General features: G+C 43.9%; 1 long non-coding RNA gene across 1 annotated transcript; it reads right to left on the bottom strand.

Annotated features, from left to right (window-relative positions):
• Positions 1-1,657: 1,657 nt before the first annotated feature.
• Positions 1,658-2,206, bottom strand: LOC123059332 (uncharacterized). Its single transcript, XR_006427423.1, has 2 exons — positions 2,070-2,206; positions 1,658-1,984 (listed from the first exon to the last, which is right to left on the bottom strand). It is a non-coding gene; the product is annotated as an uncharacterized lncRNA (long non-coding RNA).
• Positions 2,207-23,207: the final 21,001 nt, after the last annotated feature.

The raw sequence follows: 23,207 nt of genomic DNA, 5'->3' as shown, positions 1-23,207 counted from the left end.
TGTCTGCAGCCCAACAAAAACATTCTGATGTGTTGATTGAACATAGCTACATAAGAAGTCAGGTTCATATATGCATTTTTTTATTCCAAGAAGAGATATAAACCGGAGTCGGTTGCATTGACAATAGAGAGGATAACATGAGTCCTCTGAATCATGATAATGGGATACCTTCGCTCTGCTCACCTCCATGCAGCAAAAACTACTTTAGGACAAAGTGGACAAATGTTAGTATTTTAAAATATCAAATTGCATACATACATACAGAGTTAACACATGCAAATTTTGACAGAGACTCATGTAGGGCACAATGACGAATCTGAAAGAACAAGTATAATAATGAACGATTGTAAACCTCAATGACGAATCTTGAGGAATCATGCATAAGTAATACCAGAGCATGATGCTGAAAGATGCTTGTGATGTCAGAGTAGAGAGGGTGACCGAGGATTGTTATGGGAGGAACAATATAGAAGTACCACATGACAGCGGAAAGGATGGGCACAACAATCGCCATGAATGCGATCTTAGAAACTGAAGTATGATTGCCATCAGTTCCCAGCAGATGGGTTGCCCAACATCATCGCCCGCGTCCCCCTTCCCACTTCATAGAGGGATCGACCGGGCCTCTTCTTCATCCGCATCCGGCGTGTCCGCTGGATTCCCTCGTCGGCTGGATCGGCTTCCCTTGCAACCTCAGATGAAGGGCGTTGCGTTCGATTCTCGCGCTCCTCCTCGCTCGCCTCGGTTGGGATCTTGGTGCTCGATCCACTCGCGCGACTGGGCTCCGTCGACCGTCTCGTGTGGCTTCCTTAGATGGGCTGTCTGGCCCAATTAACAACTCCAAAACCCCCAACCTCCCCCCCTTCAAAAAAACAAAAGCCCCAGCTCCTGAGCTGCTGACGCGTGGACACTTTTTGGTCCCAGTTGGTGTTACGAACTGGGACCAAAGGCCCTCCTGCCTGGGCTCGGCGGAGAGGCCACATGGAGGCCCATCTGTCCCGGTTCGTAAGAGAACCGGGACTAAAGGTCATGGGCTTTAGTCCCGGGTCCAAAACCGGGACAGAAGGGCCTCTGGAACCGGGACAAATGGGCCTTTTTCTACTAGTGCACCAAGGTCTCGTGCTGGCCATGCATGCGGCTGCTGGCCTCGGTTAGCATGGATTATCCGTGTGGGTACTTTTCATCAGTTGTCTTCACCCAGCGTTTGCCAAATGTTAGCTTGCCGCTTTAGCATTCATCTCATGATCGATCCGCTATGCCGATGATCGCCGCTGCAGACCCTGCAGGTCCGTCAGGGACAGTCTCTTTGTGATTCAAGTTGCCTTTCAGACGACCACCAAGGCCCCAAGGGCTTCTTCTCGACCAGATTTGAACCGGCTTGCCAGGTTTATGGTGTGAAGTGATGGGTTTGATAGTTTTGATGAGATCAGAACAAGGTTGCTTATGGAACTGGTTATTCACTATCTTGGCTGTGAATCTCCCATCCAGATGCAACTTGCATGGAGGACCGATTCCGATGGTTTGGTAATGTTCTCAACATGGAGAGAAAAAAAATCCACAAACGTATTTTCATGGCCACTCGCAATGAAAGGATATTTATACATCCTCTACAGTGTCCAATTAATTAATCATGCATTTCGCCAAAGAGCGCTCAATATTAATAGGATGTTATTTTGCCTCACGGGTCCTTACACCGATACAATGTTGTCGGTACGAGAAAAATACATTAATCAGACATTGTTTTATTCTATTTAGGCAGAAAGGGAAGCAAGCGATATCCTTTAATTCCCTGCGGGCGCAATCTGGGCTGCAGACGCAGATTGAGCTGCAGGTGGTATCACGCAGACTACGCACCAGCATCCGTTATCAGCACATACACCATAAACCGTGTCCGCCTTATATTTATAGGTGCATAGTGCTGTGCATGAAGCTATGCTTGGACATGCCTTGGAGACGTTGTACTGGGCACAGCGAGCAGCGATGCCTGCGGGGTTTCGAGAGGAGGAGCATGGATAAGCCGAAATATATTTCCTACAAGTGCGGTGGAGAAAAACATACCGGCAAAATACCTGAACAGAGCACCGAAAGGACAAGGCATATGAGCACCACCTGGACATTCTTCATCCTTGATTTGTAGAAAAACTATGTTATGTAGGAGATTTTTGTTTTACTTAGGAGTTGCGTTTCCGGCGGTTGTATCTGTAGCTTTCTATCTTTGTGGATGTGCAATGGATCTATACAAGTTGGGTGCTTTATAGCAGCCATGCTCTGGTTATACTAAGTGGAATCAATTAATAACATTTATTGAAACATTAAAACAGGTAAATGGGTGGACGCGAAGCTTATTATTATTCTAGTTCGTTAGTATAAATTTATAGTTTTGCTAAGTATAGGGGATAAACTGGATCCTATTAGTATCCCATTTTATGGTGGTTAATTAAGACATGCTTATCCGCACCTATTATTTTGGTTATGGATATGAACATATGAAGTACTGACAAGCAACTCTACCAGACCCCGCATCCGGCCGGCCCGCAAAACGTGTTTGCAGTTCGTGGAAAACGGCTTTTGTGGGCTAGCTCGCACAGCCGCAGATGCAGACCCCCCAAACGGACCCGTATAAAAGAATATTCGCGGAATATACTTTTTACGGGTTGGCTTTTGCGGTGTCTGCACGGGCACCGCCGCGTCGACCCGCAAACAGAAAACGCCCAATTCTCAAATTTGACATTGGTGCCCATGAATAAGTTCTAATTCAAACAACATAACACAGTTTACGCGCAAGTAAAAGCCTCAGTTTAGTAGGACAAAGGCAAAAGAGGGTCTTGCAAAAGTGACGACCACGTCCGACATCAACTTGGTCGATCTTCACTCCACGCCATCGAGTCCATCTTGAAGTTCATTACCACCACTGAATCCACCTCCGGCGCTTGTTCCAACTCCCGCACCGAAATCATCGACATTGCCAGCAGAGAAAACATCTCTGGAACTATAACATGCACCGGCCGACACAACCATTCTTCTCTTCAAGATTTCTCTCATTGCCATATCATGCCATGTTTTGGTGAGGTCGTCCATGTCATTGCGGTTCATTGACATGATCTTGTTCTCTTCGGCGAGCAACTTGGACATGGCTTTGTTTTCATCGGCACGTGCTCTTCTATCCTCAATGGCCGCTTTGTGCAGCCCCTCTTCCTTGAAAAATTGCCACTTTTCTTGGTTCTCCTTTGCCTTCTTCTCGTCCAACTCTTTCTTGATCTCCAACGACTTCAACAACATCAACTCATTTGATTACACCATGGCATCAATCTTCTCCCTCAAGCTCGATGCTTCATGCTCTCTCTTCATCTTCTCCTTAGTCTTCTTGTCGCCATCGGGCGTGTTCAAATTTCTTGGGCCATCATCATCCTCATCATCATCCATGTTTGTAAGTGAGCCTCTCTTCTACGGGGATTCTTTCTCGATCAACTTCCAGTTATCGCACTTTTGGAGCAACTCCCACCAATGCTCTAGTTTGAAGAATTTGCCTTCCGAAGCTTCCATGTATTTCTATCTATGTTGGGCAATTTTTTCTACACAATGTGAACAAAGTGAAATGATGCAATCATTTCATATGATGTAATATGATGATGCACAAGTTGAGCAAAGGCAAAACATACTCACATAGTCGGATTCCACGGCTCCACTTGGAGGTGCATTGCGTACTTGCTCTCCAAGCAAGCTGCCCAACGGCGGCACATAGGCTTGATATTCTCCCAACAACCTTGAAGAGACCGAAATGTGCGTGGAGTCCTATTGGGGTACTTTGCCATCATGCGGAAGTATTGATCTTCGATCCTTTGCCAATACCTCTTGGCGTTTTGAGAAGTACCCGTGCATGCATCAAGAGACACCGCACTCCATGCATTCATGAGAACTTGATCTTCCAAGATCATGTAGTTCTTCAATCTCTGGCTTCCCAGTTTTTGTTTGCGATTGCTCATATGCTTCCGCTTCGATCTCCTCTAAATCATCCTGAAAACCATGATCGTCCACGCCGGCCTCTGTTTCATTGTAGTCGAATGCTTCAAACGGGACTTGATCAATGTAAACGGCGTTTGTGTCCAACAAGTTCACGAACTCGGCAGTTGCATTGTCCGAACCACCGCTATAGTGAAGCACAACAAGTCACGAGCTATCGCAAAATGGCGAAAAGCAAAGAAAATTGCCCTGGCCAAAGACACATACCTTCCGGCCATTTCGTCAAACACCTCGCTTGTGGGGGGAGCAGCACCGTTGAGAGGCATCGCCGGGGCACCTCTTTCCGGGTCGGAGTGAGCGGATGAAGGAGGCGGCTTCTTTGTGGCCGGAATCTTCTTCCTCTTGACGCCGGCGACCTTGGCGACCTTCTCCGCCGCCGACCAAGATCGCGCAGCAGCGTTGGCGCCCGGAGCGCGGGCCCTCGCAGAGGGGGCTGCCGGAGCACTGCCCTGCACGACCACGTTGCCCTGCCGCTTGCGGGCAGGCGCGACTTGACCTTGGGCAACAGCGGGGCAAATTGGGCCGGCGACGAGATCCATTCGAGGAGAAGGAGCGCCGGCGACCTCGACGGTGACGTGGGACAGCAGGGAGTCATCCATGGCGGCGAAGGACTGCTAGGGAGCGTGCGGTGGAGGGGCAATGGTGGCGGAGGGCGGGGGCAGCGGGAACGGCCGCGCAGAAATGTCCCTCCCGCCAAATCTCCTTGCGGATAGGGGCTGAGCTCGGGTCGTCCCTCTAGCCCATGAATCTAGAGATTGGGGGAGATGTTTTGCAGCGCCCCGCAAAAACATTTGCGGCCGAGGCGGGATGCGGGGTCTGATCGGGACGTTTTTCGCGCCCCGACCCGCACTTTGGCGGTTATTTTGCGGATCAGGACGGGATGCGGGGTCTACTAGAGTTGCTCTAATATCGTGTATGAGCCTACGATCCGGCGTACGCACTACACAGGTCCTGGGCGGTCATGCGGGATACACGAGGTCATGTTGATCTGTAGCCTTGATTTTTTTTCTTGCTGTAATGTGTGTCTCATTTATAAAATAAATATCAAATTACGATCCACTGAAAAACCAACTTGACAGAACCAAAAAAGATACGACAACCCTAGCTATTGCAAAAACTACCCTTAGCTAGTCGAGAAAGAAAATTACAATCTCGGCTGAAGAAACCCTTGAGCAAGATACCAATGCCCGTCACTCAACTCCGGCACCACCGTAGCGGCCACCCTAGAAGAAGTGGACTAATCGCCTCTTTACCTGACCTCAACGTTGATCCATCGCTGATCTATAGCTTTACGTACCTCCAAAGTATCTTGCCAAAAAGTAAAATCATTGACGTTGAAAGAATCTGGTCGGGACATCACTTATGACTAGATCATTGATGGCGCGCGTTGCCGCGCCCGTCTATTTTTAAAAGAATGAAAGGAATTTTGAAAAATACACGAGTCAAGATTTTTTTTTTTGCAAAAGACTAAATCATATATTTGTCATACCATTCATATTATGAAATAATAAAAATATATTAGTAAAATACATTGGAAATGAAATTGAACAATTTATATTATGAAAATATATTGATATCAGAGGTTAAAATGCTATGAAAATTCAACATATATAGATAACCATCAAATTACTGATAAGTGATCATACCACCAAGAAAAGAAAGTCTTAGTCGAAATTAAATGTAGAAAATGTGCACCCTGTACATTTTGGACTGAAACAATGTATATCAGAATCTGATGACAAATATTGATATTAAAAGGAACCAGACCCATGTAGATTACTGTAAGCAGGGTAAGCATTGTCAGAAGGAAGATAATACGCATTGATCATAAACGTGTATTTGATATAGCAATCCTTTTGTACATATTTATATAGCAGCCTAGGCAATACGAGTGTGTGTAATTAATGCTACAGCCGGAGCATTGCTTTTCTGTCTATGGAAAAATCTTTGGTGCTCTGTGCCCGCAACATATATGACCTCACAGCATGGAAAAAGCATTAACTCGCTGAACAAAATGCCGACAAATAAGACTGTAAAGCAACATCAATCAGGCAAAGGAAGCTGATATTACAAAGTACTTTCATGAAATTACACCTTTCATACTTTATATATTTAACACCTCTACAACAGCAATAATCATAAATAAAATCATGCTGCTCTCGTAATGGTCAAGTTGAAATGTCTACACGAAATGGACAAATAAGGCGTGAACAATTCTTTGTGATATAGAAAAAGTACATGAAGAAGGGAAATCAAAACTCCTATTAGTATAGTTTTTTGTTGCTGTCAAAAAGGCAATTTAAGAGTGGAAAGCAAACAACCATGGGCCTTATTTCAAACTAAAGGCAATTTAAGAGTGGAAAGCAAACAACCATGGGCCTTATTTCATCAAACTTCAAAGACGAGAACTCCATGATGTAGTCCGGTTAATCAAGTATAAAGGTAATTCAAGGATGAGTTTTGAATGACATCTGATTTGAAACCTACATTTGAGAAAGCCATTGACAAATATGTAGTCAGCTTAACTTATCTGACATGACATTTCTTTATTTCAACTGTTCAATGTATATTTAACTAATTTTAAATAGTATATTTTACTTTTAAATGTCAGATGACAATGGAACATATCAGACTGGAATTAATCTTCAAACAGATACCAACATAGCTTGAACAACATAACTAATGGCCTCTACACTTATGTGCACAGTCTAGCTATCAAATATACCAACAATAGTTTTCAATGTACAAAAGAATGAAATGTACCTGAACAAAACTGGATGTCAGATAAATCTTTTAGCATGCATGAGCAATGATCAAATCCTCAATATAAACCACCACCAAACTGAACTAGTAAAAACGACATAGAGCTTGTTTAAGTATCATGGGGTATTATTCAAGGAGCAATGTTTTCTAAGAAACATACATAAATAATCTGTTTGCAAAACTATATTCAACTAAAAAAGCCCATGAGTAGAATGTACGCAACGATAAGCTCACCAGCATCAGTTCTCGAGCACCATGTTTGGCGTGGCTAGGCGAAATATGTGCCTGCAGGTAGCTAGTGAGAGCTAGCGGTCGAGAGGATGTAAATAATGGAATCAAGGGAGATGGACCATCAAGATACCTAAGCCTCCACTAGGCCGCCCACCACCTCAGAATTGACAGTAAATATTTCAAAAAAGGGACGATAAATTCATAAAGCCAAGTTACCAAGCTCTTATATTAAGCAGCTGACCATTACAATCCATTATATTGAGCACCAGTTAAAAAAACTGATTTAAAGGTTTAAGAGGGCTATCAGCCAAAAAGGATATAGTCATTGAAAGGCAGATTAGCAATGAAGTGTTTATCACCAAAACATTAGGAGAAGTATGCGCAAAGAGGGAAAAACAACATCACCAAGATTTCGAAATTTAAACAAATAGGTTGGTTCTTCCAGGTCTTGCAAGTTCACAACAGAGAGACAAACATGTATGTAGTCAAAGGGACCGTCACAATACTGCACTCTATGTGAGAAAGTCAATCTTACCCATCTTGAGAAATATTCACCAATTTGAATGAACGGATGTCTTGTTATTATTCACTTTTAGGAGACAACATTCCTGTGTAATCTATGGATTCCACTTTATAACTTGAAAATAAAAATGTTGTCTTTTGTATTGCTTTCATACTTGTCCACATTTACATGTTTTACTTCCGAAGATTTCTGTATGCAAATTTTCTAAAATCCTAATTCCCTATCTATCACTTGTCGCAGAACGGGGATGTCTGCAGCCCAACAAAAACATGCTGCTGTGTTGATTGAACATAGCTACATAAGAAGCCAGGTTGATATATGCATTTTTTTATTCCAAGAAGAGATATAAACCGGAATCGGTTGCATTGACAATAAAGAGAATAACATGAGTCCTCTGAATCATGATAATGGGATACCTTCGCTCTGCTCACCTCCAAGCAGCAAAAACAACTTTAGGACAAAGTGGACAAATGTTAGTATTATAAAATATCAAATTGCATACATACATACTTACAGAGTTAACACATGAAAATTTTGACAGAGACTCATGTAGGGCACAATGACGAATCTGAAAGAACAACTAAAATAATGAACGATTGTAAACATCAATGACGAATCTTAAGGAATCATGCATAAGTAATACCAGAGCATGATGATGAAAGATGCTTGTGCTGTCAGAGAAGAGAGGGTGACCGAGGATTGTTATGGGAGGAACAATATAGAAGTACCACTCGACAGCGGAAACGATGGGCACAACAATCGCCATGAATGCTCTCTTAGAAACTGATGTACGATTGTGATCAGTTCCCAGCAGATGGGTTGCCGACCATCAGCAGTGGAATCAATTAATTGAAGGAAATATGCCCTAGAGGCAATAATAAAGTTATTATTTATTTCCTTATATCATGATAAATGTTTATTATTCATGCTAGAATTGTATTAACCGGAAAGATAATACATGTGTGAATACATAGACAAACAGAGTGTCACTAGTATGCCTCTACTTGACTAGCTCGTTGATCAAAGATGGTTATGTTTCCTAACCATATACATGAGTTGTCATTTGATTAACGGGATCACATCATTAGGAGAATGATATGATTGACTTGACCCATTCCGTTAGCATAGCACTTGATCGTTTAGTTTGTTGCTATTGCTTTCTTCATGACTTATACATGTTCCTATGACTATGAGATTATGCAACTCCCGTTTACCGGAGGAACACTTTGTGTGCTACCAAACGTCACAACGTAACTGGGTGATTATAAAGGTGCTCTACAGGTGTCTCCAAAGGTACTTGTTGGGTTCGCGTATTTCGAGATTAGGATTTGTCACTCCGATTGTCGGAGAGGTATCTCTAGGCCCACTCGGGTAATGCACATCACTATAAGCTTTGCAAGCATTGCAACTAATGAGTTAGTTGCGGGATGATGTGTTATGGAACGAGTAAAGATACTTGCCGGTAACGAGATTGAACTAGGTATTGAGATACCAACGATCGAATCTCGGGCAAGTAACATACCGATGGCAAAGGGAACAACGTATGTTGTTATGCGGTTTGACCGATAAAGATCTTCGTAGAATATGTGGGAGCCAATATGAGCATCCAGGTTCCGCTATTGGTTATTGACTGGAGACGTGTCTCGGTCATGTCTACATTGTTCTCGAACCCGTAGGGTCCGCACGCTTAAGGTTTCGATGATAGTTATATTATGAGTTTATGAATTTTGATGTACCTAAGGAGTTCGGAGTCCCGGATGAGATCGGGGACATGAAGAGGAGTCTCGAAATGGTCGAGACGTAAAGATCAATATATTGGACGACTATATTCGGACATCGGAAAGGTTCCGAGTGATTCAGGTATTTTTCGGAGTACCGGAGAGTTACGGGAATTCGTCGGGGAGTATATGGGCCTTATTGGGCCATACGGGAATAGAGGAGAGAGGCCAAAAGGAAGGAGGTGCGCGCCCCCCCTCTGGTCCGAATTGGACAAGGGGTGCAGCCCCCTTTTCCTTGTTCCTCTCCCCCTCTTTCCTTCTCTCCTCCTCAACAAGGGAAGGAGGAGTCCTACTCCCGGTGGGAGTAGGACTCCCCCCTTGGCGCGCCCTCCTCCTAGGCCGGCCGCCTCCCCCCTTGCTCCTTTATATACGGGGGCAGGGGGCACCCCATAGACACAATAATTGATCCTTGAGATCTATTAGCCGTGTGTGGTGCCCTCCTCCACCATAATCCTCGATAATATTGTAGCGGTGCTTAGGCGAAGCCCTGCGACGGTAGAACATCAAGATCGTCACCACGCCGTCGTGCTGACGGAACTCTTCCCCGACATTCTGCTGGATCGGAGTCCGGGGATCGTCATCGAGCTGAACGTGTGCTAGAACTCGGAGGTGTCGTAGTTTCGGTGCTTGATCGGTCGGGCCGTGAAGACTTACGACTACATCAACCGCGTTGTGCTAACGCTTCCGCTTCCGGTCTATGAGGGTACATAGACAACACTCTCCCCTCTCGTTGCTATGCATCACCATGATCTTGCATGTGCATAGGAAATTTTTTGAAATTACTACGTTCCCCAACAGTGGTATCAGAGCCTAGGTTTTATGTGTTGATGTTGTGCACGAGTAGAACACAAGTGAGTTGTGGGCGATATAAGTCATACTGCTTACCAGCATGTCACATTTTGGTTCGGTGGTATTGTTGGATGAAGCGTCCCAGACCGACATTACGCGTATGCTTACGCGAGACTGGTTCTACCGACGTGCTTTACACACATGTGGCTGGCGGGTGTCAGTTTCTCCAACTTTAGTTGAACCAAGTGTGGCTACACCCGGTCCTTGCGAAGGTTAAAACGGCACCAACTTGACAAACTATCGTTGTGGTTTTGATGCGTAGGTAAGAACGGTTCTTGCTAAGCCCGTAGCAGCCACGTAAAACTTGCAACAACAAAGTAGAGGACGTCTAACTTGTTTTTGCAGGGCATGTTGTGATGTGATATGGTCAAGACGTGATGAGATATAAGTTGTTGTATGAGATGATCATGTTTTGTTGAAGTTATCGGCAACAGGCAAAAGCCTTATGGTTATCTCTCTATTGCATAAGATGCAAGCACCAAATAATTGCTTTACTTTATCGCTATGCGATAGCAATAGTTGCAAGAGCAATTGTTGGCGAGACAACCATGTGACGACACATTGATATAGATCAAGATGATGGAGATCATGGTGTCATGCCAGTGACGATGGAGATCATGATGATACTTTGGAGATGGAGATCAAAGGCACAAGATGATGATGGCCATATCATGTCACATATTTTGATTGCATATGATGTTTATCTTTTATACATCTTATTTTGCTTAGTTCGACGGTAGCTTTATAAGATGATCTCTCACTAATTATCAAGGTACAAGTGTTCTCCCTGAGTATGCACCATTGCGAAAGTTCTTCGTGCTGAGACACCACGTGATGATCGGGTGTGATAGGCTCTACGTTCAAATACAACGGGTGCAAAACAGTTGCACACGCGGAATATTCAGGTTAAACTTGACGAGCCTAGCATATAATAGATATGGCCTCGGAACACGGAGACCGAAAGGTCGAATGTGAATCATATAGTAGATATGATCAACATAGTGTTTTTCACCATTGAAACTACTCCATCTCACGTGATGATCGGACATGGTTTAGTTGATATGGATCACGTGATCACTTAGAATATTAGAGGGATGTCTGTCTAAGTGGGAGTTCTTAAGTAATATGATTAATTGAACTTTAATTTATCATGAACTTAGTCCTGGTAGTATTAGCATATCTATGTTGTAGATCAATAGCTCGCGATGTTGCTCCCAGTTTATTGTGTTCCTAGAGAAAAATTATGTTGAAAAATGTTAGTAGCAATGATGCGGATTGGATCCGTGATCTGAGGATTATCCTCATTGCTGCACAGAAGAATTATGTCTTTGATGCACCTCTAGGTGACAGACCTATTGCAGGAGTAGATGTAGACGTTATGAACGTTTGGCTAGCTCAATATGATGACTACTTGATAGTTTAGTGCACCATGCTTAACAGCTTAGAATCGGGACTTCAAAGACGTTTTGAATGTCATGGACCATATGAGATGTTCCAAGAGTTGAAGTTAATATTTCAAGTAAATACCCGAGTTGAGAGATATGAAGTCTCCAACAAGTTCTATAGCTAAAAGATGGAGGAGAATAGCTCAAGCAGTGAGCATGTGCTCAGATTGTCTGGGTACTACAATCGCTTGAATCAAGTGGGAGTTAATCTTCTAGATAAAATAGTGATTGACAGAATTCTCTAGTCACCATCAGCAAGTTAGTAGAACTTCGTGATGAACTATAATATGCAAGGGATAACGGAAACGATTCCCAAGCTCTTCGTGATGCAAAAATCGGCGAAGGTAGAAATCAAGAAAAACATCAAGTGTTGATGGTTGACAAGACCACTAGTTTCAAGAGAAAGGGCAAAGGGAAGAAGGGGAACTTCAAGAAGAACGACAAGCAAGTTGCTGCTCAAGTGAAGAAGCCCAAGTCTGGTCCTAAGCCTGAGACTAAGTCCTTCTACTACAAAGGGACTGGTCACTGGAAGCGGAACTGCCCCAAGTATTTGACGGATAAGAAGGATGGCAAAGTGAACAAAGATATATTTGATATATATATTATTGATGTGTATTTTACTAGTGTTCGTAGCAACCCCTCGGTATTTGATACTGGTTCAGTTGCTAAGAGTAGTAACTCGAAACGAGAGTTGCAGAATGAACAGAGACTAGTTAAGGGTGAAGTGACGATGTGTGTTGGCAGTGGTTCCAAGATTGATATGATCATCATCGCACACTCCCTATACTTTCGGGATTAGTGTTGAACCTAAATAAGTGTTATTTGGTGTTTGCGTTAAGCATGAATATGATTTGATCATGTTTATTGCAATTCAGTTATTCATTTAAGTAAGAAAATAAATTGTTGTTCTGTTTACATGAATAAAACCTTATATGGTTACACACCCAATGAAAATGGTTCGTTGGATCTCGATCGTAGTGATACACATATTCATAATATTGAAACCAAAAGATGCAAAATTAATAATGATAGTGTAACTTATTTGTGGCACTGCCGTTTAGGTCATATTGGTGTAAAGCGCATGAAGAAACTCCATGTTGATGGACTTTTTGAATCACTTGATGCTTGCGAACCATGCCTCATGGGCAAAATGACTAAGACTCCATTCTCCGGAACAATGGAGCGAGCAACTGACTTATTGGAAATAATACATACTGATGTATGCGGTCTGATGAGTGTTAAGGCTCACGGCAAGTATCGTTATTTTCTGACCTTCACAGATGATTTGAGCAGATATGGGTATATCTACTTAATGAAACACAAGTTTGAAACAGTTGAAAAGTTCAAAGAATTTCAGAGTGAAGTGGAGAATCATCGTAACAAAAATAAAAGTTTCTACGATATGATCGCAGAAGTAAAATATTTGAGTTACGAGTTTGGCCTTCAGTTAAAACAATGTGAAATAGTTTCACTACTCACGCCACCTGGAACACCACAGTGTAATGGTGTGTCCAAACATCATAACCGTACTTTATTAGATATGGTGCGATCTATGATGTCTCTTACCAATTTACGACTATCGTTTTGGGGTTATGCATTAGAGACAGCTACATTCACGTTAAATAGGCCACCATCTAAATCTGTTGAGACGACACCGTATGAACTATGGTTTGGCAAGAAACCTAAGCTGTCGTTTCTTAAAGTTTGAGGTTGCAATGCTTATGTGAAAAAGTTTCAACCTGATAAGCTCAAACCCAAATCGGAGAAGTGCGTCTTCATAGGATACCCAAAAGAAAATGTTGGGTCCACCTTCTATCACAGATCCGAAGGCAAGATATTCGTTGCTGAGAATGGATCCTTTCTAGAGAGGAGTTTCTCTCGAAAGAAGTGAGTGAGAGGAAAGTAGAACTTGATGAGGTAACTGTACCTGCTCCCTTATTGGAAAGTAGTTCATCACAGAAATCTGTTCCTGTGACTACTACACCAATTAGTGAGGAAGCTAATGATGATGATCATGTAACTTCAGATCAAGTTACTACCGAACCTCGTAGGTAAACCAGAGTGAGATCCGCACCAGAGTGGTACGGTAATCCTACTCTGGAGTTCATGTTACTTGACCATGATGAACCTACGAACTATGAGGAAGCTATGATGAGCCCAGATTCCGTGAAATGGCTTGAGGCCATGAAATCTGAGATGGGATCCATGTATGAGAACAAAGTGTGGACTTTGGTTGACTTGCCCGTTGATCGGCAAGCAATTGAGATTAAATGGATCTTCAAGAGGAAGACGGACGCTGATAGTACTGTTATTATCTACAAAGCTAGAATTGTCGCAAAAGTGTTGGAGTAAACGACCACGGGTAGCCTAGCCGGCTCCCCCTGGCCCTACTGAAAAAATTACGAGCCGATCCATCCCTCAAGAATCCAAGACGTGGGCCCGCCTTCCCCTTGCTGGCTGTCTCCCAGGCCGACTATCGGAAGGAGGCCCGGCTTTAGCCCTCATGAAGAAAGCCGCGGGAGGGCCGACTCCAAGAAGCCGGCCGCGAGAAGGCCGACTCCAAGAAGCCGGCTCCCACAAAGCGGTCAAGATCGTACCCTCGAAGTCTACATCCACATAACGGCAATGTGGCGGGGCGTGGCTACAGTAAAGCCTGCCACCCCCGAATCCCGGAGCACGCCTGGCACAGTGCGCCGTACGGGGTGGCCATGACCCGTCCGGCACGGCACTGTTGCCATGTTGACCCTGATGCCACCCACGACGGGCTGCCAGCGTGGCCCACGGGCGGTGGGCCCCTTCAGGCGGAGAGACACCCGAAGGCGGCCAGGCCTCCCCCAGTCGGCCCAAGACAGGGCCGGCTCCCCACAGCCGGCTTGCCTCCTCCCTCGGAGGAGACGCCCCATTAAGGAGACAAGACGTGGTGAGGCTATAGCGATCGCCCGCCGCGCGGCGGCACTGTAGCCACGCCCACCTCGGTGAAGCCCTCGTCACCAGGTTTGAGGCAACAGTAATCAGCCACCGACAAGGCCCTTGACAGTGGGGCCTGCCTGTCGACCAAGGAGCCAGCAGCCGGCAGGACCCACCAGCCGGCGGGCCCCACCAGCCGGTGCAGAAGCCGGCGAGCGTAGACACAGACGGCTAGGGCCCACGCCCAGCCGGATTACCATTGTACCCCCGGGGGTGGGCCTATATAAACCCCCCGGGGCACCCATGCAAAGGGTTGATCTGAGCTAGTTTTAGACACCACATAGAGAGGAGAGGAGAGCTAGCCGTGCCCTTCTTCTTCTTCTCGCCAAACATCTCAAGGAGCATCTGGTAGCCACTCGTTCATCTAGTGATCATGCGGAGACCCCGCAGAGCAGCAGTAGGGGTGTTATCTCCACGAAGAGCCCTGAAGCTGGGTAAGATTCGCCGGCGTGCATGTCTTCGCCTCATCCCGCTTCCAGGCACCGGCGACGTCCTACTGGCTCCCACAATGATAAGCCACCCGTTGGCATATGTCGCACCTACCACCCGACAAAAAGGTTTTCGACAAGTTCAAGGTGTTGACTACGATGAGAGTTTCTCACTCGTATCTATGCTTAAGTCTATCCGCATCATATTAGCAATTGCCACATTTTATGAAATCTGGCAAATGGATAAACAAAACTACATTCCTTAATGGATTTATTAAAGAAGAGTTGTATATGATGCAACAAGAAAGTTTTGTCAATCCTAAAGGTGCTAAGAAAATATGCAAGCTCCGGTGATCCATCTATGGACTGGTGCAAGCATCTCGGAGTTGGAATATACGCTTTGATAAGTTGATCAAAGCATATAGTTTTATACAGACTTGCGGTGAAGCCTGTATTTACAAGAAAGTGAGTGGGAGCACTACAGCATTTTTGATAAGTATATGTGAATGACATATAGTTGATCGGAGATAATGTAGAATTATTCTGCAAAGCATAAAGGAATGTTTGAAAGGAGTTTTTCAAATAAAGACCTCGGTGAAGCTTCTTACATATTGAGTATCAAGATCTATAGAGATAGATCAAGACGCTTGATAAGTTTTTCAGTAAGTACATACCTTGACAAGATTTTGAAGTAGTTCAAACTGGAACAGTCAAAGAAGGAGTTCTTGCCTGTGTTAGAAGGTGTGAAGTTGAGTAAGACTCAAAACCCGACCACGGAAGAAGATAGAGAGAGAATGAAAGTCATTCCCTATGCCTTAGCCATAGGTTCTATAAAGTATGCCATGTTGTGTACCAGACCTATTGTATACCCTGCCCTGAGTTTGGCAAGGGAGTACAATAGTGATCTAGGAGTAGATCACTGGACATTGGTCAAAATTATCCTTAGTGGAATAAGGATATGTTTCTCGGTTATGGAGGTGACAAAAGGTTCGTTGTAAAGGGTTACGTCGATGCAAGTTTTGACACTGATCCAGATGACTCAAAGTCTCAATCAAGATACATATTTAAAGTGGGGGCAATTAGCTAGAGTAGCTCCGTGTAGAGCATTGTTGACATAGAAATTTGGAAAATACATACGGATCTGAATGTAGCAGACCCGTTGACTAAACTTCCCTCACAAGCAAAACATGATCACACCTTAGTACTCTTTGGGTATTAATCACATAGCGATGTGAACTAGATTATTGACTCTAGTAAACCCTTTGGGTGTTGGTCACATGACGATGTGAACTATGGGTGTTAATCACATGGTGATGTGAACTATTGATGTTAAATCACATGGCGATGTGAACTAGATTATTGACTCTAATGCAAGTGGGAGACTGAAGGAAATATGCCCTGGAGGCAATAATAAAGTTATTATTTATTTCCTTATATCATGATAAATGTTTATTATTCATGCTAGAATTGTATTAACCGGAAACATAATACATGTGTGAATACATAGACAAACAGAGTGTCACTAGTATGCCTCTACTTGACTAGCTTGTTGATCAAAGATGGTTATGTTTCCTAACCATGGACATGAGTTGTCATTTGATTAACGGGATCACATCATTAGGAGAATGATGTGATTGACTTGACCCATTCCGTTAGCATAGCACGTGATCGTTTAGTTTGTTGCTATTGCTTTCTTCATGACTTATACATGTTCCTATGACTATGAGATTATGCAACTCCCGTTTACCGGAGGAACACTTTGTGTGCTACCAAACGTCACAACGTAACTGGGTGATTATAAAGGTGCTCTACAGGTGTCTCCGAAGGTACTTGTTGGGTTGGCGTATTTCGAGATTAGGATTTGTCACTCCGATTGTCGGAGAGGTATCTCTGGGCCCACTCGGTAATGCACATCACTATAAGCCTTGCAAGCATTGCAACTAATGAGTTAGTTGCGGGATGATGTGTTACGAAACGAGTAAAGAGACTTGCCGGTAACAAGATTGAACTAGGTATTGAGATACCAACGATCGAATCTCGGGCAAGTAACATACCGATGGCAAAGGGAACAACATATGTTGTTATGCGGTTTGACCGATAAAGATCTTCGTAGAATATGTGGGAGCCAATATGAGCATTCAGGTTCCGCTATTGGTTATTGACCGGAGACGTGTCTCGGTAATTTCTACATTGTTCTCGAACCCGTAGGGTCCGCACGCGTAAGGTTTCGATGACAGTTATATTATGAGTTTATGAGTTTTGATGTACCTAAGGAGTTCGGAGTCCCGGATGAGATCGGGGATATGACGAGGAGTCTCGAAATGGTCGAGACGTAAAGATTGATATATTGGACGACTATATTCGGACATCAGAAAGGTTCCGAGTGATTCGGGTATTTTTTGGAGTACCGGACAGTTACGTGAATTCGCCGGGCCTTATTGGGCCATACGGGAATAGAGGAGAGAGGCCAAAAGGAAGGAGGCGCGCGCTCCCCCTCTGGTCCGAATTGGACAAGGGGTGCAGCCCCCTTTTCCTTGTTCCTCTCCTCCTCTTTACCTCTCTCCTACTCCAACAAGGGAAGGAGGAGTCCTACTCCCGATGGGAGTAGGACTCCCCCCTTGGCGCGCCCTCCTCCTAGGCCGGCTGCCTCCCCCCTTGCTCCTTTATATACGGGTGCAGCGGGGCACCCCATAGACACAACAATTGATCCTTGAGATCTATTTGCCGTGCGGTGCCCTCCTCCACCATAATCCTCGATAATATTGTCGCGGTGCTTAGGCGAAGCCCTGCGACGGTAGAACATCAAGATCGTCAGGATCGGAGTCCAGGGATCGTCATCGAGCTGAACGTGTGCTAGAACTCGGAGGTGCCGTAGTTTCGGTGCTTGATCGGTCGGGCCGTGAAGACTTACGACTACATCAACCGCGTTGTGCTAACGCTTCCGCTTCCGGTCTACGAGGGTACGTAGACAACACTCTCCCCTCTCGTTGCTATGCATCACCATGATCTTGCATGTGCGTAGGAAATTTTTTGAAATCACTACGTTCCCCAACATTAATAACATATATTGAAACATTAAAACAGGTAAATGGGTGGACGCGAAGCTTATTATTATTCTAGTTTGCTAGTATAAATTTATAGTTTTGCTAAGTATAGGGGATAAACTGGATCCTATTAGTATCCCATTATATGGTGGTTAATTAAGACATGCTTATCCGCACCTATTATTTTGGTTATGGATATGAACATATGAAGTACTGACAAGCAACTCTACCCGGCCCCGCATTCGGCCGGCCCGCAAAACGCGTTTGCAGTTCGTGGAAAACGGCTTTTTGCGGGCTGACTCGCACGGCCGCAGATGCAGACCCCCAAACGGACCCGTATAAAAGGATATACTTTTTTACGAGTTGGCTTTTGTGGTGTCTGCACGGGCACCGCCGTGTCGACCCGCAAACAGAAAATGCCCAATTCTCAACTTTGACATTGGTGCCCACAAATAAGTTTAAATTCAAACAACATAACACAGTTTACGCGCAAATAAAAGCCTCAGTTTAGTAGGACAAATGCAAAAGAGTGTCTTGCAAAAGTGACGACCACGTCCGACATCATCTTGGTCGATCTTCACTCCCACCATCGAGTCCATCTTGAAGTTCATCACAACCACTGAATCCACCTCTGGCGCTTGTTCCAACTCCCGCACCGAAATCATCGACATTGCCAGCAGAGAAAACATCTCTGGAACTGTAACACGCACCGGCCGACACAACCATTCTCATCTTCAAGATTTCTCTCCTTGCCATATCATGCCATGTTTTGGTGAGGTCGTCCACGTCATTGCGGTTCATTGACATGATCTTGTTCTCTTCGGCGAGCAACTTGGACATGGCTTTGTTTTCATCGCCACGTGCTCTTCTATCCTCAATGGCCGCTTTGCGCAGCCCCTCTTCCTTGAGCAATTGCCACTTTTCTTGCTTCTCCTTTTCCTTCATCTTGGCCAACTCTTTCTTGATCTCCAATGACTTCAACAACATCAACTCATTTGATTACACCATGGCATCAATCTTCTCCCTCAAGCTCGATGCTTCATGCTCTCTCTTCATCTTCTCCTTAGTCTTCTTGTCGCCATCGGGCTTGTTCAAATTTCTTGGGCCATCATCATCCTCGTCATCATCCATGTTTGTAAGTGAGCCTCTCTTCTGTGGGGATTCTTTATCGATCAACTTCCACTTATCGCACATTTGGAGCAACTCCCAACAATGCTCTAGTTTGAAGAATTTGCCTTCCGAAGCATCCATGTCTTTGTATCTATGTTGGGCATTTTTTTCTACACAATGTGAACAAAGTGAAATGATGCAATCATTTCATATGATGTAATATGATGATGCACAAGTTGAACAAAGGCAAAACAAACTCACATAGTCGGATTCCACGGCTCCACTTGGAGGTGCATTGTGTACTTGCTCTCCAAGCAAGCTGCCTAACAGCTGCACATAGGCTTGATATTCTCCCAACGACCTTGAAGAGACCGAAATGTGTGTGGAGTCCTATTGGGGTACTTTGCCATCATGCAGAAGTATTGATCTTTGATCCTTTGCCAATACCTCTTGGCAGTTTGAGAAGTACCCGTGCATGCATCAAGAGACACGGCACTCCATGCATTGATGAGAACTTGATCTTTCAAGATCGTGTAGTTCTTCAATCTCTGGCTTTTCCCAGTTTTTGTTTGCGATTGCTCATATGCTTCCTCTTCGATCTCCTGTAAATCGTCCTGAAAACCATGATTGTCCACGCCGGCCTCCGTTTCATTGTAGTCGAATGCTTCAAACGGGACTTGATCCATGTCAACGGCGTTGGTGTCCAACAAGTTCACGAACTCGGCAGTTGCATTGTTCGAACCACCGCTATATTGAAGCACAACCAGTCACGAGCTATCGCAAAATGGCGAAAAGCAAAGAAAATTGCCATGATCGAAGACACATACCTGCCGGCCATTTCGTCAAACACCTCGCTTGTGGGGGGAGCGGCACCGTTGAGCGGCATCCCCGGGGCACCTCTTTCCAGGCCGGAGTGAGCAGATGAAGGAGGCGGCTTCTTTGTGGCCAGAATCTTCTTCCTCTTGACGCCGGCGACCTTTGCGACCTTCTCCGCCGCCGGCCGAGATCACGCAGCAGCGTTGGCGCCTGGAGCGCGGGCCCTCTGGGGGAGGGGCTACCGGAGCGCTGCCCTGCACGACCACGTTGCCCTGCCGCTTGCGGGCAGGCGCGGATTGACCTTAGGCCATGGCGGGGCCAATAGGGCCGGCGACGAGATCCGCCCGAGGAGAAGGAGCGCTAGCGACCTCGACCGTGACGGGGGACAGCAGGGAGTCATCCATGGTGGTGAAGGACGGCTGGGGAGCGTGCGGTGGCGGGGCAATGGTGGCGGAGGGCGGGGGTAGCGGGAACGGCCACGCTGAAATGTCCCTCCCACCAAATCTCGTTGCGGATAGGGGCTGAGCTCGGGTCGTCCCTCTAGCCCGTGAATCTAGAGGTTGGGGGAGATGTTTTGCCGTGCCCCGCAAAAAAATTTGCGGGCCGGGGCGGGATGCGTGGTCTGATCGGGACGTTTTTCGCGCCCCGACCCGCACTTTGGCAGTTATTTTGCGGATCGGGGCGGGATGCGGGGTCTGCTAGAGTTGCTCTAATATCGTGTATGCGCCTACGATCCGGCGTACGCAATACACAGGTCCTGGGCGGTCATGCGGGACACACGAGGTCATGTTGATCTGTAGCCTTGATTTTTCCTTTCATGATGTAATGTGTGTCTCAATTATAAAATAAATATCAAATTACGATCCACTTAAACACGGAATTGATAGAACCAAAAAATATAGGACAACCCTAGCTATTGCAAAAACTACCCTTAGCTAGTCTTGGCTGAAGAAACCCTTGAGCAAGATACCAATGCCCGTCACTCAACTCCAGCACCACCGTAGCAGCCACCCTAGAAGAAGTGGACAGATCGCCTCTTTACCTGACCTCAACGTTGATCCATCGCTGATCTATAGCTTTACGTACCTCCAAAGTATCTTGCCAAAAAGTAAAATCATTGACGTTGAAAGAATCTGGTCGGGACATCACTTATGACTAGATCATTGATGGCGCGTGTTGCCGTGCCCGTCTATTTTTAAAAGAATGAAAGGAATTTTGAAAAATACATGAGTCAAGAATTTATTTTTTGCAAACGACTAAATCATATATTTGTCATACCATTCATATTATGAAATAATAAAAATATATGAGTAAAATACATTGGAAATGAAATTGAACAATTTATATTATGAAAATATATTGATATCGGAGGTTAAAATGCTATGAAAATTCAATATATATATATATATATATATATATATATATATATATATATATATATATATATATATATAGATAACCATCAAATTACTGGTAAGTGATCATACCACCAAGAAAAGAAAGTCTTAGTCGAAATTAAATGTAGAAAATGTGCACCCTGTATATTTTGGACTGAAACAATGTATATCAGAATCTGATGACAAATATTGATATTAAAAGGAACCAGACCCATCTAGATTACTGTAAGCAGGGTAAGCATTGTCAGAAGGAAGATAATACGCATTGATCATAAACGTGTATTTGATATAGCAATCCTTTTGTACGTATTTATATAGCAGCCTAGGAAATACGAGTGTGTGTAATTAATGCTACAGCCGGAGCATTGCTTTTGTGTCTATGGAAAAATCTTTGCTGCTCTGTGCCTGCAACATATATGACCTCACAGCATGGAAAAAGCATTAACTCGCTGAACAAAATGCCGACAAATAAGACTGTAAAGCAACATCTATCAGGCAAAGGAAGCTGATATTACAAAGTACTTTCATGAAATTACACCTTTCATACTTTATATATTTAACACCTCTACAACAGCAATAATCATAAATAAAATCATGATGCTCTCGTAATGGTCAAGTTGAAATGTCAACATGAAATGGACAGATAAGGCATGAACAATTCTTTGTGATATAGAAAAAGTACAGGAAGAAGGGAAATCAAAAGTCCTATTAGTATAGTTTTTTGTTGTTGTCAAAAAGGCAATTTAAGAGTGGAAAGCAAACAACCATGGGCCTTATTTCAAACTAAAGGCAATTTAAGAGTGGAAAACAAACAACCATGGGCCTTATTTCATCAAACTTCAAAGACGACAACTCCATGATGTAGTCCGGTTATTCAAGTATAAAAGTAATTCAAGGATGAGTTTTGAATGACATTTGATTTGAAACCTACATTTGAGAAAGCCATTGACAAATATGTAGTCAGCTTAACTTATCTGACATGACATTTCTTTATTTGAACTGTTCAATGTATATTTAACTAATTTTCAATAGTATATTTTACTATTAAATGTCAGATGACAATGGAACATATCCAACTGGAATTAATCTTCAAACAGATACCAACATAGCTTGAACAACATAACTAATGGCCTCTACACTTATGTGCACAGTCTAGCTATCAAATATACCAACAATAGTTTTCATTGTACAAAAGAATGAAATGTACCTGAACAAAACTGCATGTCAGATAAATCTTTTAGCATGCATGAGCAATGATCAAATCCTCAATATAAACCACCACCAAACTGAACTGGTAAAAGTGACATATAGCTTGTTTAAGTATCATGGGGTATTATTCAAGGAGCAATGTTTTCTAAGAAACATACATAAATAATCCATTATATTGAGCACCAGTTAGAAAAACTGATTTAAAGGTTTAAGGAGACTATCAGCCAAAAAGGATATAGTCATTGAAAGGCTGATTAGCAATGAAGTGTTTGTCGCTAAAACAATAGGAGAAGTGTGCGCAAAGAGGGGGAAAACAACATCACCAAGATTTCAAAATTTAAACATATAGGTTGGTTCTTCCAGGTCTTGCAAGTTCACAACATAGAGACAAACATGTATGTAGTCCAAGGGGCAGTCATAATACTGCACACTATCTGAGAAAGTCAATCTTACCCATCTTGAGAAATATTCACCAATTTGAATGAACGGATGTCTTGTTATTATTCACTTTTAGGAGACAACATTCATGTGTAATCTATGGATTCCACTTTATAACTTGAAAATTAAAATGTTGTCTTTTGTATTGCTTTCATACTTGTCCACATTTACATGTTTTACTTCCGAAGA

This window comes from Triticum aestivum, chromosome 3A, assembly GCF_018294505.1.
Source record: "Triticum aestivum cultivar Chinese Spring chromosome 3A, IWGSC CS RefSeq v2.1, whole genome shotgun sequence".
Classification (NCBI taxonomy): domain Eukaryota; kingdom Viridiplantae; phylum Streptophyta; class Magnoliopsida; order Poales; family Poaceae; genus Triticum; species Triticum aestivum.
This window is presented reverse-complemented; position numbering and strand designations above follow the sequence as displayed.